Source organism: Raphanus sativus, unplaced genomic scaffold (genome assembly GCF_000801105.2).
Source record: "Raphanus sativus cultivar WK10039 unplaced genomic scaffold, ASM80110v3 Scaffold2508, whole genome shotgun sequence".
NCBI lineage: Eukaryota > Viridiplantae > Streptophyta > Magnoliopsida > Brassicales > Brassicaceae > Raphanus > Raphanus sativus.
Genome location: NW_026617816.1, coordinates 1 through 11441, shown reverse-complemented (window position 1 = coordinate 11441; position 11441 = coordinate 1). Strand labels below are relative to the sequence as shown.

At 43.2% G+C, this 11441-nt stretch overlaps 2 non-coding genes across 2 annotated transcripts; both read left to right on the top strand.

Annotated features, from left to right (window-relative positions):
- Positions 1–1383: 1383 nt before the first annotated feature.
- On the top strand, positions 1384–1490 carry LOC130505693 (small nucleolar RNA R71). The gene has a single exon (XR_008941776.1). It is a non-coding gene; the product is annotated as a small nucleolar RNA R71 (small nucleolar RNA).
- A 7645-nt stretch (positions 1491–9135) lies between these two features.
- Positions 9136–9242, top strand: LOC130505694 (small nucleolar RNA R71). The gene has a single exon (XR_008941777.1). It is a non-coding gene; the product is annotated as a small nucleolar RNA R71 (small nucleolar RNA).
- The last annotated feature ends 2199 nt before the right edge of the window (positions 9243–11441 follow it).

The window sequence follows — 11441 nt, the reverse complement described above, 5'->3', positions numbered from 1 at the left end:
CAAGCTTCTTTGCCACAGACAAAGGCATCAAGCTGACACTAGCTCCCAAATCGCAGAGACATTTCTCAAATACCATAGGTCCAAGAGCACAAGGGAGTGTGAAGCATCCTGGATCCTCTAGCTTCTCTGGAGCATCAAGCCTCTGAATGATGGCATTGCACTCATGACTCAGAACCATCATGCCCTCCATCTCCTTCTTCTTAGCAGCTACAACATCTTTCAGGAGTTTGCTGTATTGAGGAATCAGCATGAAAGCATCAATGATGGGCATTGTAACCTGAGCTTCACTCATCTGCTTCTCAAACAAAGCCTTGTACTTCTGTAGCAGCTGCTTCTTGAATCTACCAGGGAATGGAAGCTTTGGTTCATAGGGAGGGGGGACAGGAGAGCTCTCACTTGCTGGAGCAGCAGATTCACCATCTTTTGTTGTTTTCTTCTCTTCTCCAACCTTTCCTTTACCCTTGGCTTTCACAATCTTCTCCAAGATCTCAGCATCTGTCTTCTCATCAACAATGACCACTTCATCATCTAGGTTGATGGCCACCTCCTCACCTTGTTTCTCAGCATCCTTGGTGAGGGTTACAGGAGTCAACTGCTTACCACTCCTAAGTGTGACAGCTTTTGCTTCCTTGGGGTTTTGATCTGACTTTCCAGGTAGAGATCCTTGCTGGCGGTTCTGGTGGGAGCTCATGGAAGCAAACTGATTCTCCAAATTCTTGACAGAAGAAGCAAGGTGGGAGAATTTGTTGTTGAGCTCATTGTAGCTCCCATCAATCTTGGAGTGAAGGTTCTTCAGCTCATAGCCCACATGCTTCTCACTTCTAGTCTGAGACTCCAAGATCTGTTTCAGTAAGGCATCAGTGCTGCTCTGTTGAGGGGCAGAGGAGCTAGGAGAGGAGTTTTGCTGAGGCTCTGCTGGTTGTTTCGAGGCTGATAACCACTCTGCTGGTTGTTTGAATAGGGCTTCTGTTGGTAGTTGTTGTACTGAAAGTTGGGTTCCTTCTTGTACCAGCTACCATTACTGTTGATGAACACAATTCTTCTTGCCCTTCCAAACCCTCAACCTCATTGACAGTAGGAGGTATCTCCTGGCTTGGGTTGCCAACAAAGTTCACCTGCGCTTGTGTGGCCTTATCAGCAATGAGTTTGTCAATCTTCTCCTGAAGAGCCTTTATCTCATTCCTTGTTTGATTGTCATCACCTCTGCTGCTTCTGTCATGGTCTCCACTGTAGACTGCATCACTCTTAACCATGTTGTCAACCAGAGCCTCTGCCTCTTCCTCAGTTCTCCCCAAAAAGAACCCATTGCTAGCTGTATCCAGTCTGGCTCTGTACTTAGGAAGAGCACCTCTGTAGAATGTGCTCAGCAAGCTCTCCTTAGAGAATCCATGGTGTGGGCACTGAGCTTGGTAACCATTGAATCTCTCCCAAGCTTCACTGAATCCTTCCAAGTTCTTCTGTTGGAAGCTGGAGATCTCATTCCTCAACTTAGCAGTTCTTGAGGTAGAGAAGAACTTCTCCAAGAATGCCCTTTTGCAGTCTTCCCAAGTGGTGATGGAGTCACTTGGTAGAGACTTCTCCCATTGACGTGCCTTATCCCCCAAAGAGAAAGGGAATAGCTTGAGCTTTAAGACATCCTCTGACACACCATTAGTCTTTGACATACCACAGTAGCTGTCAAACTTATCCAAGTGATCAAATGGGTCCTCCACAGCCAGACCATGATACTTGTTGTTCTCTATGCAGTTTAGCAGTCCCTGACTTGATCTCAAAGTTGTTAGCAGCCACAGCTGGTGCTCGGATTCCAAGTCTAGGACCATGGATGTTGGGGCGGTCATAAGTGCCAATGGGGCGAGCTGGTCGCTGTTGGGCCCTTGGGAGCATTGTTTACTCCATTGGGGTTCAGAGGATTTTTGTGGATCAGCCATCTCAGCTTCCTGTGTCTGCAGTAAAGCTTGTTGCTCTTCTTCTCTTCTTTTTCTAGCACACTCTCTCTCTAAAGCTCTGATGTCTGCGGCTCTTGGAACAAGGTTTGATGTACCCTTGCTCCTCAAGTTCATACACCTGAAAATCACAAAGAGTGAAGAAGAGAATCAGTAACTTACAAAAATAAAAATGACTTAGTCTCAAGCAAATGACTAAATCTCAATGTTCAAATCAAACTCAGAATCCGGCAACGGCGCCAATTTGATGTTAGGAGTTTTGAGGCTCCTAAGTCAAATGATAGTATAGTGGAAGTAAGTTTGTCGAACCAGTTCTGAGGGATTCAAAGCAGAGAGAATGCAAGTATTTGCCTAATCTAAGTGCAGCCAGTGATTTGATGATTTCTAAACTAATGATTAAAGCTAAAGTAAAGCAATAAAAATGATACTTTTAAGCTATTGGAAAGGAGAACTCATGGGTATAGGGATTTAGACCTTGGGTGATCAGGTTTCGAACTAAGGAATGTAAATGATGAATCAAACTATTAACCTTAAGCCTAGACACAATTCTAAGCAAGCTCTATGTCTAGATGAATGCTCATTTGCTAACATGTCTCAAACATCAAATGTCTTTGGTTGAATAACATGCAAGCAATCATTACTAACAAGTCTATTAGCTATCTTAGCATCTTTAACAACAAATCTCTTTGGCAAAGTACACTAAAAGCCTAGGAGAGTTGACTCAGGCATTTCATCAAACACCTATCGGGTGAGAAATGCCTAGAAATCACCCTTTGAGTGGCCTACTCAAATGATGCATTAAGATCACTCTACTATGCAAGGAGCAAGTATGATATATACCTAAAACATCCTAGAACTAGCCTAATCACCCTTAATCACCCTAACCCATTAATTCAAAAGGTGATTACTCACTAATCTCCATGATTCCTCTTAAACCCATGGTGGATTTCAGATGAATCATATAGAGAACTAGAAAAGAAAATCACAAGAACACAAGAACAATCAAATCAAAAGAGAGCTTTTCTTCAGAGAGTTTTGTGTATTCCAATGATAAAAAGATAGATTGCCAAATGGTGGCTACATAGTACTTAAACATTAGGTTTTCCAAGTGCAAAAACGTGCACAACAATTGCAAAAAGGTCCTTGAAAAATAATAAAATCGTGCAGCAGATAACGCGGAGCGACCTCAGAGGGTCACTCCAGGAGGTCGCTCTGGGGTTGGGAGCGACCTTGGGGGGTCGCTCTGAGAGGTCGCTCCAGCCTCCATTTTTGTGTCTCCGGGCGATGAAAACGCGAGCGACTTAGGTGGATCGCTCTGGTTGGTCGCTCTGGTTGGGAGTTACCTTAGGGGGTCGCTCCGGAAGGTCACTCTGCGGTTCTCGACCAGGATGGATATGCCTCTAGTAAATTGATCGTAACTTCTCCATTACATCTCCAAATAACTTGAAACCACTTCCATTAGAAAGCTAACTCAATTTCCTGTGTCTCCACAAAATCTTAGCAATAGAAGATTTCTCTAAGGCCTCCATCCATGCTCATCTTTCACCCCCTTTTTGATCACATTGCTTCCAAATGTCTCCAAGAACTCCATGTGGTGTTCCAATACCTGATAGAGACATATGTATGCCAAATGCAACCTAAACATGTCTAAATCCTAATCTATATGATGCAAATGCTTATGAATGAATAGCTAAAACAATGCAAATATGCAAGATATCACTGCCTCTCTATGTCATTATCTTTGTCGATCTCTGTCTCTCTCAACTCTCTGTATATGTTTTTTCTCTCTCAACTCTCTGTCTATGTCTGTCTCGATCTCTGTCTCTCTTAACTCTCTGTCTATATATTTGTTTCTTTATGACTCTGTCTCTCTCTGTTGATTTATGTCTTTCTCACTGTTGTTTTTTCTTCTTCACAGGTGCTAACATGGATTCCGACAATATAAATGGTGCTAATGGGAAAACAACAACATATCCCAGTGTTCGTTCGAGTTTGCCGCAAGAAGCTTCAGAGGATTCAAGTATGGGAAAGAGGAAGAAGAAGACATTGGCTGCTTGGGAAAACTTCACTGTGGTCGCGAGAGTTGTTGATGGGGTCTCTGAGTTAAGAGCCAAATGCAACCATTGCAACAAAGACTATGCGTATGAACCACACAAGCAAGGTACTTCGAACTACAATAGGCATTCACTAGTATGCTTGGGAACGCCTAGAGTTGGGGAATTGAATCCGCTGTCCCTTACTGGACAAGGAAAACTGCAAGTTAGGAAGCTTGATCAGAATGTTTTCCGCGAAATGGTTGCTAAATGCATAATAGAGCATGATCTCCCATTCTCGTTTGTTGAGTATGCTAGAGTTAGGTCGCTTTGGTCTTATTTGAATGTTGATGTGAAGTTCATATCGAGGAAGACTGCTGCTTCAGATGTGTATAAGTTCTATGAGATTGAGAAGTCTAAGCTGAAGATAGAGTTGTCTGAAGTCCCTGGTAGAATCTCCTTCACATCCGATCTTTGGACTGCTATAACAGTGGAAGGATACATCTGCCTCACTGCCCACTACGTTGACAAGCATTGGAAGCTGAAGAACAAGATTCTTGCTTTTTGCACAATGCCTCCTCCTCACACTGGTATTGACTTGGCTATGAAGATTGTAGAGCTGTGGAAAGAATGGGGCATAGAGAAAAAGGTATTCTCGTTGACTCTAGACAACGCCAGCAACAATGACAACATGCAAAACATTTTGAAGAGGCAGCTTGTGGTCCAGAACGATTTGCTATGTGGTGGAGAATTCTTCCATGTAAGATGCTCTGCCCATATATTAAATCTGATTGTTCAAGAAGGGTTAAAGGTGATGGGTGATGCCTTAGGAAAAATCAGAGATAGCATCATGTATGTTCAAGCTTCAGAGTCTCGCCGGAAGTTGTATGCAAGTTGTGTGGAGTCTTCTGTGCCTGTGAATGATCAAAGGCCGGGGTTGATACTGGATGTCCCAACCCGCTGGAATTCAACTTTTAAGATGCTAGATAGAGCTATGAAGCACCGTGCAGCCTTTGCAAGTTATCAAGGGATTGATCCAGGTTACAAGCTTCTTCCCACAGAGAGTGAATGGGATTTGGGAGTTCAAATCTGTGAGCTGCTGCAACCGTTTGATGAGATAACCAACTTGATCTCAGGTTCGAGTTACCCTACCTCTAACTTGTACTTTATGCAAGTGTACAAGATTGAGTTGTGGCTGAAATCTCATGAGAACAGCGGTTCAAAAGTCATTGTCGAGATGGTTGGGGCAATGAAAGCTAAATTTGACAAGTATTGGCGTGAGTACAGTGTGATTCTGGCAATGGCGGTGGTGTTTGATCCTAGGTTTAAGTTGTCTCTGATATTGCTTCTCAAGGCTGGATGGTAGTACTGCTGCTACAAAGGTGTCTCATGTCTCAGATAAGCTGGAACTTCTTTTTAAAGCCTATTCTACACCAGAAACAGAAGCTGCTTCATCAGCTGGAAACAATGCAGACAATTCAGTAGCTGCAGCTGAATCATCACAGCCCTCTCTCTATGATGTAAGTGTCTATCTCTTTACTCTTTTTTTTATCTCTCTGACTTAGTTTATTTTGTTCTTACACAGCCTATTTCTTTGCATTTTGTAGGACTTCTACAACTTTCGCAGGAACACTGTGAGTGGTAATGGCAAATCTGCATTGGATATGTACCTGGAGGAACCCCTGGTGGACGTTAAGGCCTTTCCAGAATTGGATGTTTTATCCTATTGGAAGGACAACTCTCATCGTTTTGGTGTGTTGGCTACTATGGCTTCTGATCTTTTAAGCATCCCTATAACTACTGTCACCTCTGAATCCTCATTCAGCATTGGCTCACGAGTTCTGAACAAGTACAGAAGCTGTCTCCTCCCTCGAAATGTTCAAGCACTGATATGTGCTCGTAACTGGATCCGTGACTTTGAGCCATATGACAATGGTAAGTTACCTCAACTTATTTATTCTGGTTCTGGAATCTGGAATGAAACAAGTAGGCTTATTTCTGGTTTTGCACTGAAACAAATAGGTTTAGCACATATTTTTCTCTTGTTTTGGACTGGAACAAATAGGCTTAGCATATATTCTTTCTGGTTTTTGACAGATACTGAGGAGGCTGGTTCTGGTGATCAAAATGGGAGCTTGCCTCCATTTGAGTTGTTTGCTGCATAGCGTGTAAGATGTAGTTAATTAGTCATTTGCTTTCTCTTCATTTTATTTATTTTCTTATCTTACTAAACGGTTTTACTACTATAGCAGAAACACTTTGAGACTGTGATGTGGCAAGAACAAGAATGAAGAAGAAGACCCTATGTAATTTGTTTTTAAATTTGCTTTCAGTTTGTGTGTTGTTTGTTAAGACTTAAACTTAAACTTATGGTGTTTGTTGAACTTGTGGCATTGCTGTCTTGCTGAAAAACTACCTTTTGTTGTTGCTGAAACAAGAAACAATTTCGGTATGACTTGTTATTTTTTTTCATTTGGATTTTTTTTTTTATATTGGCGGTTTACCCGCATGACCCGCTAGACCCGCTTTATTTGTGCGGGGCGGGTGCGGTTTATCGATTCAAGTCCAAGCGGGTCACGCGGGTAAAATTTTGAACTTCAAAATTGACTTCAACCCGCAGCGGGGCGGGTCATGCGGGGCGGATCCGACCCGCAACCCAGGACTATGACCAGTAACTGTTCTAGTAGGGATCAATTCATTCTTTTCATTTGTTACCACAGTGATCCCACCTTTCTTAGGCACTACATGAACAGGATTAACCCACTTACTATCAGAGATCGCATAGATTACACCAGCTTCTAGAAGTTTCATTATCTATTTCTTTACAACATCTTTTAGATTTGGGTTTAACCTCCTCTGATGTTCTACAGAAGTCATCGATTCATCTTCTATGTGTATTCTATGCATGCACTGATCAGGTGAAATGCTAGGTATGTCAGCTAGAGAATAACCTTATGCCTTACGATATTTCCTCAGTTCACACAAAAGCAGAGCAGTCTCGGCGTTGTTCAAGTCAGCGTTCACAGTGATAGGTTATGTAGAATTGGGTCCAAGAAATGCATACCTGAGTACCTTGGGAAGGGATTTGAGCTCTACCTTTGGATCTTTGAGCTCGCTCCATGAGTCATCGGTCTGAGCTGCCGGAAAAGACATGTTCTGAGGCGCGGTTGTTCCAGCTGATTTTCTAGGCTCGCTGTTCTCTCCCAGACTTAGATTCGCCACCATCCTCTCAATACTCCTGGCTGAATCCAGGATCTTGGCATAGGCATCAGCATCAACACTCTATAAGCTCTGCTCGGCTTCAGCTCTGACTAAGGCGAGTTCAAGAGGAGATGAAAATTTCCTCAATCATTCCCTCATGCGGCTCTAACGGATCATTCCCTTCTTGGACATTGAAGGTTTGTCCATCCAGCATCGGTTTCTTGAGCATCTGATTCATCTCAAACTTCATCACAATGTCTCCAAGATGGAGATCAATCTTTCCTTGTCGGACATCAATGATAGCTCCAACAGTGCATATGAATGGTCTGCCCAGGATCAGGGGATCCTTTGACTCTTCCTCGAGTTCCAAAACAACGAAATCGGCAGGGACAAGTGTGTTCCCAACCAGAACTTGAAGATCTTCAAGGATTCCAACTGGAGACTTCACAGATCGATCAACACACACTAGGGACATCCTGGTAGGCTTGAAGTCCGTGTATCCAAGGCGCTTAGCCACAGAATAGGGCATGAGGTTTATGCTTGACCCTAGAACAACCAGTGACCATGAGAAGATTGTTCTCCCAATCTGAACCGAGAGGACAAATGTTTCCGGATCACCCAGTTTCTTGATCCTTTTGTTTTGGAGCACTGCATTGCATTCCTTAGAGACAATCATGAACTTGCTGTCATCAAATATCTTCCCAGAGATCAGTCCCTTCACAAAGCTACGGATGGATGGTATCATCTGGATCACACTCATCAGAGGGAGCCTGACAATTAGGACTTCCAGCATCTTCATGCACTTCATCTCCTCCTTATCCTTGCGTGTAACCTTAGCCAGAACAGGGTAGGGTACCTTTGGCACATACTCACGAGCAGGGGAAGGTGCCGCAGTCGGTGGAACAACCCCAGTGGGTCGCTCTGCATCAGTCAGAACAGACTCAGTTGGTAGTTCTGCCTCTTCCTCATCTGTAGGTACAGCTTCTGGTGGTTGATCTGACTCCTTCTGCTTCCCTTTCTCAGCCGATGTGAATCTCCTGGTGTCCAGATCATGCAATTGCTTCCCACTCCTTAGAGCTACTGCATTGCACTCCTTGGGGTTCTTATCTGTTTTTCCTGGGAGAGTTCCTTGCTGTCTCTTCACACTCTCAGCAGTCTGAGCAATCTGAATATCCATCTGTCTCATATGGCTTGAGACAATTTCATACTTGGCACTCAGGTCATTGAACATATGATTCATTCTGGTGTTGATGTCATTTGTGACCTGGTTCAGTGCTTTTCCCTGGATCTGCTGTCCTTGGAGCAGTTGGCTCATCATTTTTGTGAGGCTCTTCATATCATCATGCAGAGCAGTCTGAGCTGGTTGTGCAGCCTACTGATTAACCGGCTGTTTCTGGCTGTGGAACTGGGCATTCTGAGCTGGGCTGAGGACAAAGGTTCTTCCCTGATTGCCATATGGCCTTTGGTATCCACTGTTCTGACCATGTTTGCCTTGAGCATTATCTTGGTTACCGTCTGGCTTAGGGTTGTTGAACAGGTGGAGATTGTTCCTCACGTTAGGGTTCGGGTGATAGTTCTTGAACTGCCATCCTTGCCCATTCACATAGCTCACTTCATGTTAATCCTCAGCTGACTGATCTGCCTCTGATGTAGCTTCCGCGGTTGCTTTATCCTGAGGGGATACTTCCATGATGAAGACCTGGTTCTGATTACTCTTAATCAGCTGATCGACTTTTGCAGAGAGCTCATCAATCTTGTTGTTGTCGATGCTGTTCACCTTCTGAGTGCGATCAGTCTCACGGTTGTTATCAGCTGAGCTTGAGGCCGTGTTCTCAATCAGTGCGAAGGCACCTTGAGTGGACTGGGTCATGAAGTCTCCATTACTGGCTGAGTTTAAAGCGTTCTTGTACTCCCAGCCTACTCCATCGTAGAACACTCCAAGCAGGTAGTCTTCCTCAAAACCATGATGTGGGCACTCTCTGTGGTAGACATTAAATCGCTCCCATGCATCGCAGAACGGCTCGTCTGCTAGCTGTTTGAAGGTCGCGATCTTCTGTCTCAGAGCTGCTGTCTTTGATTTCGTGTAGAAGTGACTCAAGAAAGCAGATCGAACTTGTTCCCAAGTGGTGAGTGATCCAGTTGGTTGGGAATCTAGCCAGCGAGCAGCCTTCCCATCAAGCGAGAAAGGGAACATAGTACACTTGACGAAATCGGGTGGTACTCCATTCGCTTTAGTGAAACCACACATCTTCTCAAAGTGCTCAATATGGTCCATCGGTATTTCAGCAGGAAGTCCATTGAAGATCTTCCTTTCCACCAGACTTATCAAGGCTGGCTTGATCTCAAAGTCTTGCCTAGTGCACGGTGGAGGGTTGATGGCAGATCGCGTAGCAGGCAGATTACGCAGTAGATTTCTCTGGCCAATCGGAACAACCTCCTCCGGTTGGTTCTGCTGATTTGCAGCGTTCAGAGCTGCTTGCTCGGCGGCAGCTTGCTGCGCTTGGATTGTTTGCTGCATCTGCTGTTTCATGAGTGCAAACGCAGCAGTGAGATCATCCTGGTGATCACCCATGTTGGTGTTCGTAGATCTCGGCTGTTGACGGTTCTGTCGTTCCAATCTCGCTAGTTCTTCGTTGGTAAGCTGATGCAATGGTCCTTGTGTGTTGCTCCGAGTATGCCTACTGGTCATGCACCTGGATCATCAGCTGAAACAAAGAAATAAAAGCGAGTTAGATATCTTAGACTAGATATGAAACCGAAAAATAGAGGTAAAAATCTGGTCCCCGTCGCAACGGCGCCAAAACTTGATACACTAAAAATGAATCTTTGCTACTGCTAAGTTAACAGTTGTAATTATAGTACTTGAGATTCAATTCCAGAGGACCAGCCTACACTCTAGTTCTATGAGTTCTGAAATCAAGTTAAGAAGAAGATTTGGTTTTGGTTTATAAAGTGACAATAGGAAACAAGAAAACAATAGATTGATTCAATTTAACAAGAGCTAGCCTAGGGTATTTCATTGGGTGTTGAATTGGAGCCAAACAATTATTCAAGCGCGATGAAGTGCTTTCTAAAACTCGGATCACTCAGCTGGAACACTCTACTGTCGTGGTAGTGATCGCTTTGCAGATCGATCTCACCATCTAACTGTCGTTGAGATGAGAATCAATTGCAAGTCTTAGAGAATAGGTCCGTTCAGTTCACTTACTACCCTAATATCTATTTTCGCTGATTAGGGATATTAAGCTCATTCAATACATGTCAAGTTATCTCCTAAGCGGTTAACTAAGTGATGAAGTTAAGATCTAACATCAAGTGATCAGATTAATGAAAGCTTTAAGAACAGTATGAATGAAGAACAGTTATTAAATCGCTTATCTATGTTTAGCTCATGTCTCAACACCCTAAAAACCCTAGGCGATCAAGGTCACTACTCGATCATGATGCAAACAATCAAAGACATAAATCCTGAATAAAATTGCATAAGAACAGAGTAGAAAACAAAGGGTTCAGATGATCTTCTCTATGAGAGAATGGATTTTTCTCCCTTACAAGTTGCAGATCGCAAAAGCTAAGAGTTCTCTTGTAAAAACTAGCGTAAGTAATAAAAATAGGATATATGGCGTTTTTTTATGGAGGCGCCAATAGGTAGAATAGAGATTATGGCAACAGGGCTTAAATTCCCGAAATAGGAGTTTCCATATTCGTCGGGAACAATCTAGGGATCCCTCTGTCTGCTTGTTCCGCTTGAGAACAGTCTCATGACTGTTCTTCTTGAGTGTTCTCCGCAGGATTGCTCCAAAAAGACATCTTCTCTTCATGCACTTTCTCTTCACTCTTCTACCAACTCCAGACCTGTAAAAGATCAAAAAGGACTAGACTGACACGAGTTAGTGACTTGAAACAAATGAAAACATATATACAATGATGTGAAAACACCATATATCACAAATACTAGAAAACCTCGGCCAAAGGTTTTTGGAGGACGTTCTAAACAAATTATTGATGAAGTTCCCAGGCTAGGATATCTTCGCATGCAATATGTCCATATGATTGCTAAATTTTAAAATACCTATATAACCAGAATCTCTTTACGAATAAAGACATAAGATCAATGTAATCAAGAGTCTTTTTGGCGTAGATCTGGCAGGAAAAAACAAGTCATGTCTGACTAATAATTTTCCGAGTTAGATTGGTTATGGTTCAAAATAAATATAAATTTGATCTTTGTGTGTGTTTGTGTGTGTGTGTGTGTGAGAGAGAG